Genomic DNA, 6,923 nt, shown 5'->3' with positions numbered 1-6,923 from the left:
ATGATCCCACATGACCCCGCGCCTTTTTTTCCTGTCTGCCTTTTTTTCGGAATATAAGTACGGCAATTTAAAAAAGTACAGTCAAGTGCACTTATAACAATGCCATTTATAACAATATATCGGATATAACGAAGAACAGCTATGGCACCGTCAACTTTTGTATTCTTTCTATGGTAAAATAAACCGCTTATTACAATGCTCTATTGCCACGACATCGGATATAACGATTGAATACGGTTGTATTGTGCAGTAAAAGTGCAACAGTGACGACTAATGACGCGTTTGCGCAGCCTACTCAGGTAGTGTCTTCGTAGGAGGCCCAATGGGCGACACATTCCCTCGGGGACTTTGTTTCCGCGAAGGACACCTTTCTCAGCTAGGTTAAGCTCCTATAGATTATCTTGGAAAATATTTTCGCTCGCTTCACACGCGGCAAACAAAGGTTACCCACTGTGGCTTCTTTTCAGCAAATCAGTAGTAGTACGACGTTGCTGGCATGCGGATAAAATGTTCTGAGCTCTTTTCCGTCTTTTGTTTCGCTACCCGCTTATAGCAATTATCGGTTTTAACGATGGGATTTCCTTGGCACTTGGATATTGCTATAAGTGGACAAGACTGTATACCGTAATATCTTCTAATTGGAGACGCGGCAACTATACATTGCTTTACAACGCCTTTCATTCAGGTGATAATGGGTAGTAGGGGCTCCAATGTACGCCACCTAACCCTGTTGCTGGAGGCGCATAAAACTCTTAACAATTGAGAACTAGAAAGTGTCCAGTCAAAATTCCATCTACATTTCGATAATTTCTTTTTGGATTAAGATAACTTTGTAGCAACAGTCACGTTGCCAAAGGAGTACCACACAGTGAAGCTATAACAGCGATTTCTGAAACCATTCAGTTTTCCGCTGGTGGCAAGGGTCTACTTAAATTTCAGAAGCGGGTCTGATATTCAATTTGTGTAACGAACCCTAAATATACGAGTCCAATACACTGTGTCATAACGTATACATGCCTTTACCGACCGAATGATATCCCATCGCAGAGAAACTACAACTGCTCACTCTATTTTGCTTGTCACTGCGTATCGTCCGCATTTCTAAAGCTATATAAATGATCCAGGTTTAGTATCGCACATCCCAATTCTAACATAGGTATAAACAGCAGACTAACTTTGTGGCTTCGGCTCCTAATAAAACATGGTTCCTAATAAAACATTGAAAAACTACTGAAACAAATAAAGTAAAAAAGTACACAGGCTTGACCGTTGGGTCTCTGTACTTCTTTTTCCTTCTTCGTTTAAGCGCTGTCTTCACTTTTTTGTGTAGATCAATATAATCAACCTTTTTGCAATCGTCTTAAGTTATTTTTACTTTAGTAGGTACCACTCTAGTTATATTGCAAAGGCTTGCAATTTTCAATTTGGACAGCTTAAATCATCAGGACAGAAGATACATTACTGGTATTCTCTAGGCAAAGCCCTGTCTCTTATTCTTTTTGTACTGGAGCCGACGGCTGTTTCAGAAATAAAAAATATGTTTTTGAATTTCTGTATTTTCTTGTAAATGAGTAATTATATACCAAAACAGCCGATATAAAAGACAAATACCTTGACCTAAAGAGGAAAAGAGGTGAACAAACCAATAAGTGGTTTTTGGTTTTAGCCTACAGTGGCGCATTTCTTTGTGTCACAAGAATACGCGACTGTGCAAAAGATATTTGTGGTCGTAAAACATTTTTTTATATCGGTTACTTATAGGTGGTTGCACACGAAATAACCACTGGAATAATTTCAATTAACGAATCTACGTCAGTACAAAGGCGGACCGGTTTTAAAATGCCTTGTAAGTCCTGTAATGAAATGTAGAAATTTTTGGGAAGCAATAAAGCAACAATTGTTAAATAAACATTGAGCCGCCAACGCAACTTGGCTTTGTCAGCATTACTTATTACTGGGTTTTCACTTGAAAAAATAAAGATGTCGCATGGTGAGCCACGTTTCCCTAATTCCACAGAAGTACCAAAAAGTGGCACACGTAACACTACTTGTAATATCCGAATAAGGAGACCTAGTGTTCAACTCAGATTTATTCTTTCAGTTCGCCCGAAAAAAAGAATTGGCCATGATGCTACTATGTCTAAACGCAAGTTCCCATAAAGACCTGTACCAAATTTTACAAGATAATATTACAATGGTTAGACACCATCACTCTAGCAAAACAAAATGAGCGCAATGTTTTAAACAGTACTATCGCTCCGACGCAGAATAACGTCTTTTCGACGAACGATGAATTCACTGCATTGTCGGGAAATTATTCTTAAAAACCGAAATCTTTGGTTTCGTGCCCCAGGTAGATGTCCCAACTGTATTTGTCGGTAGGCTACTGGTAGGTTCTCAACTCAACAACACCGTGCAATACGCAAAAACAACACGTCGGAATAAACTGCGCACAAAAGGTAATCGTAGGGTCTGCTTACGATGCATATTGGGATGAACTTCTGTATGTACTCCACATCAATCATGCTTGTACCTGTTCAGCGTACTGTTATTTCTTCTTTGTCTTCTATTCATCCCTTTGGCGTTGTTTTTGTTGTCATACATAAAAACACCGCTAAAAAGCACTGTACTGGGGACTCAATATCTACGTCTTCCAGCGTTCAGAACACATAATTATCAGCTTTCTTCTTGACAACTAAACTATTTTAAAATTTATTCTAGTTAATCCTACTGCGTAAGTGCTCACCTTTAAATATTCATTCTACTGCTTCACAATAATGATTGCTTCGTATTTTTTCTTTTCTTTATACGCGAAAAACAGCACAATTTCTTTTTCTCGTTTTCGTATTTTGTTGTTTCACAAAAACACTCATTACTCTTCGCACGTTTTTCTGCAAACGCGGGTCAAAACGTCACATCTTGCAACAACGCAACAGAATACCTCAGCGGCATGTTTCTATTGATGGGTAAGTATCATTGTAACTTTTTCCAGATGCCAGAATTCTTCATTTGTACGGACTAGTTTTTATACACACTAGCGTGGGATCGAGGCTGCACTCTGAACCTCTAAAAACCACTTGCTGTTCTTAACATTCACTCTTTTGTTGTCCCACCTTTCACTGTTCTTGACAGCAAAATCATAAAGTGTACCGCTTGCCTATCGTTGGAAGCACCATTGAAAAAAAAATCCGCAGGCGTTTGTGAGTTTTCAGGTATAAATAAATCAAGGACATGCGAAACGTTTGTAGTAATGAGATTGGTTCTCTTGTTACACTCATCTTACGGCTTTTAACGATTGCTTTCTTTGTTTATTAATTCTCTTCCGCAGCCGTGGCTCAGTGGCTAAGCGTTTATTCTTTATCCAAAGGATGCGCATACAGTGGCGGCAGCTGGGGCTGCATTTCTGAAGAAAGCAAAAAATGCGAACCCTGGGTGATCAGGTGTCGGCCGATGCCTAGGTAGCTGAAGTTATCCTGAGGCCCACAGTACGGCTCTCTTCGTATCCAGGATGTAGCTTCAGCGCGTTAAACCTTACAATCAACCACTCCTGACGGTTTTCATAACCGAAACGCTTTACCAATCACTGTTATGGATGCGCCCTTTACAACTACGACGTAAAAGCCCTTTACTATGTTTTTAAATATAACGGTTATGCCACTGCCGAATCAAAACGTAAAAGCAAAAGGCTCAAGTGCCCGTTTCAGAGAAAAAGACATCAATCTTGTTCTTGTTCTTCGGTTAAAAAACTAACGGCCGAAGTAAAATGCAAAGAAAAAAAACCAATCTGGGATCCTATGGTATGTGAACTCGGGCGCGCCCAGGCGCAGCCGTTCGCAATTAGAACATTATTGAAGTGTGAAAAATAAAACTGGTCATTGCGCTTGTGGTTACTCGTTGTCATATACCAAATAAAGGATTGGAAATCGTTCCGGACATTTGAGGTGCAATTTCCAGTTCAAGAATTGAAGTAATTGTTATTCCACATGTAAACAGTCTATTTTGACGCAGCTTCATCACTAGAGACCGGAAGTTTAGGCACTAAAAAAACGGGTTTTAGGCGCCTATTGAAGGCGCTCAAAATTGAAATTTAGGCATATATAGGCACTAAGTACTACCATATAGGCATATATAGGCTCGAATAATATTTACTCAGGCGGCGTATTTCAGTGCAATTTTTCGGTTTAGAGTAAACACAGGCTACAAACATCGGTATTTTGAAAATGCAATTTTATTTTCTTCATAAAACACTCAAGGGTGACGATTTCAAGATATCTAGGGTGACGCAACACTGTGCGAAAGGCTGTGGAAGCAGTGGCAAACAAGCACCATCTCCAGGTTTTCGGGCTTGAAGTTGTGCCTTCTGTCAGTCAATATCGTCTTGTACGCAGAGAAAGAACGCTCCACATCCACTGAGGTTAGCGGAGCGTACTTGTACTTTGGCACGTTGGATGTTTTGATTCCATCTGGAATCGCGGTATGTCCGCCGCTCAAAACCTCAGACAGTTCCGTCAGCGTCGAAAATCCGGGATTTCTGTCCAACACAGACTTAAGCTTCTCTATAGCTCTGTCAGCAACCGGTCCCCTGGGAGCACTAGCGAACCTTTCCTGTGCGTCCAAAATCAGCTGAATATTTTCAGTCAGCGTTGTGCCCGAACTTTCAAGTTTCTGTATTGTTGTTGCCAAGAACGTGAAATGGGCACACAAATAGGCCAAGTCACATGCAAGTGTAACATCATGTAGAACCTTCTGGGCCCTTCTCACGGCGACACTCTCATCTTCAGCAAAGCTGCTTACAACAGCCTTGACACCGTTTAAGTGTTGGTTGTAGTATTCCACTGCCGTCAGCCAAGTTCCCCAGCGGGTAACAACAGGCTCCGGTGGAAGAGGTACACCCGGCAGCTGCTCCCTGAAAGCACGAACGCGGGAAGGAGCCTTGAGGAACACCGCCTTCCCTACAGCTATCAGTTCGTTGACCGAACTGAACGACTTTCGTAGCTCTTCACACACCCGATGAATCCCGTGAGCAAGACAAGTGACGTGCAATAGTTCTGGGTAAAAAACCTTGAGAAGTGCACCAGCCTTAAGCATATAAGCTGCTGCATCTGTGTAGAGCAGCAGTACTCGGTCGTCGTGGGCTCCGGAGGGGTACAGAAGCTTCAATGACGAGTTCACGAAGCGGGCGATGGTCTCTCCGCTAGTTTTTTCTAGCTCTTTTGAGCAAACCAGGAAGGGTGTTGTTTTCTCTTCTGCGTCAAGCTTTCCGACTACAAAGTGACCGAGTACTCGTCCGGTGACATCTGTCGTCTCGTCCACAGAAATCCAAATGTGGAATTCACCGATTTCTCTTCTAATTTCTTGTAGCGTCTTCTCGTACAGTGGTCGCAGGTACTCCTTGCGAAGAGTCGACTCTGATGGTACCTTTTGTTTGCAGTACTTTTGCAAGAAATTCTTGAAAGTCTTGTTTTCGATTTTCGCCCAAGGGATGTTAGCAGCGACTAATGCTTCGCACAGGTCAGCGCTGAATTCACTTTTTTTTCCTTGAGCAATACTTTCAGCCAGGAACGATTGTCTTGATGTCGACGGCTGGTTGCGCAGAGCATTGGCTTGATGCAGTGCTGTTCTTTCATGCTGCTGCAAGTGGAACTTTTTTTCACAGGGTACCTGCGCGAAGAAAACAGTAACGAAAACTAAGATATTGCGTAAGGCACGTGAAACGTTGCTAGTGTACTTTTGCTTTTAGTCATGTAGAGTTGTAAACCTGACAATAGCTCAAGGAATGGCGAAGTTGGCCAGCTGCGCAATAGCAGGTAACCGTTTTTAAAATCATGATGCTTATACAACAATCCGACCAACACTGTGCCGGAAATTTTCAATAAGGAAGCCAGTTCCCGAATTAGGTTGCAAACATTGCACAACAATGAATAGCAGTTACCGTAAAAAGTTCTTAAAACGCACATTATTGGCAAGTTCTGAGCATTCAGAATAAATTTAGCGTAAGCACTGTTGGAGGCGTCACGTTTACGGTTGGTCCAGTGTTCACGTCAAGTGCATGATATCGTTAATTAAGATCAAGTGGAAAGTATTGTATTCTCACCTGCTTTCCGCAGGGTTGGCAGAATACTGTTTCTCCGTCGACGGTGTAGCACTGCGATCCACTGGTCCATTGCCGGATAAGGACACTTTTCGGCGTCTTAATCTTCGGCATTCGTCGGCAGGCTTCGGACGGATTACGGAGAGAGCAGAAACGCCAACTACGCTGACGTGCTGGCTGTAGTGATAGGGTCAATAGGTTTTCTTTTAATCTTGCCACAAGCTAGCCTCGCGCTGCCTCTCTAGGGCACGCTCTAGCCTCGCCCGCGTGCAATCTGCGCTGCAATATTCTCGACACCAAACAAATCCGACCTTTTTTTTTTGGGGGGGGGGGAGGGATTCGCGAGCAATTTGTAATTGTTTTGCATTGTTTAGAAAGGCTTTTCGAAATCCCGTCCGAGGTAAATAAGTGGGAAAGGGTTCAGATTTATTTGCAATTTTTTAAGCAGAAGGAAAGGCGTGAAAGTCAATGTTGCGCATCTTGCCGAGAGAGTAGCTGTGCTTTCCCGCAGTACCGTCCTGGCCTTGAGAGGTAGGGCTTCCATTGGCCGGCTCCCTCGCAGGCTGGCGCTTGCGCGCTATCGTTGGGGGCGCTAGCAGACGACGCGCCGACGGAACCCGCAAGAATCTTTTTATGCCGCTAGCATTCAATAAAAACTCTTAAAAATGCTAAATACAACGTTTTCAATTGCTCTCTTGTTTTCTTCCAAACAAGCCAGTGCGAACCCATTTCCAACGCCAGCGCGCCTCGTCATTTTCATTACTTCATACCCCCATTCACAAACATACTGTTTTCTATACTCGCTGCACGCCGACTGGTTGGGGGACAACGC

At 42.8% G+C, this 6,923-nt stretch overlaps 1 long non-coding RNA gene across 1 annotated transcript; it reads right to left on the bottom strand.

Moving 5' to 3' along the window:
- Positions 1-4,210: 4,210 nt before the first annotated feature.
- On the bottom strand, positions 4,211-6,290 carry LOC144166369 (uncharacterized). The gene is made up of 2 exons (XR_013321663.1): positions 6,095-6,290; positions 4,211-5,661 (listed from the first exon to the last, which is right to left on the bottom strand). It is a non-coding gene; the product is annotated as an uncharacterized LOC144166369 (long non-coding RNA).
- Positions 6,291-6,923: the final 633 nt, after the last annotated feature.

The sequence above is a fragment of the Haemaphysalis longicornis genome, unplaced genomic scaffold (genome assembly GCF_048455015.1).
Source record: "Haemaphysalis longicornis isolate Haplotype H1 unplaced genomic scaffold, Haemaphysalis longicornis Haplotype H1 scaffold_17, whole genome shotgun sequence".
Classification (NCBI taxonomy): Eukaryota; Metazoa; Arthropoda; class Arachnida; order Ixodida; family Ixodidae; genus Haemaphysalis; species Haemaphysalis longicornis.
The sequence above is the reverse complement of the archived record's forward strand: the minus strand, read 5'-3'. Positions and strand labels throughout refer to the sequence as shown.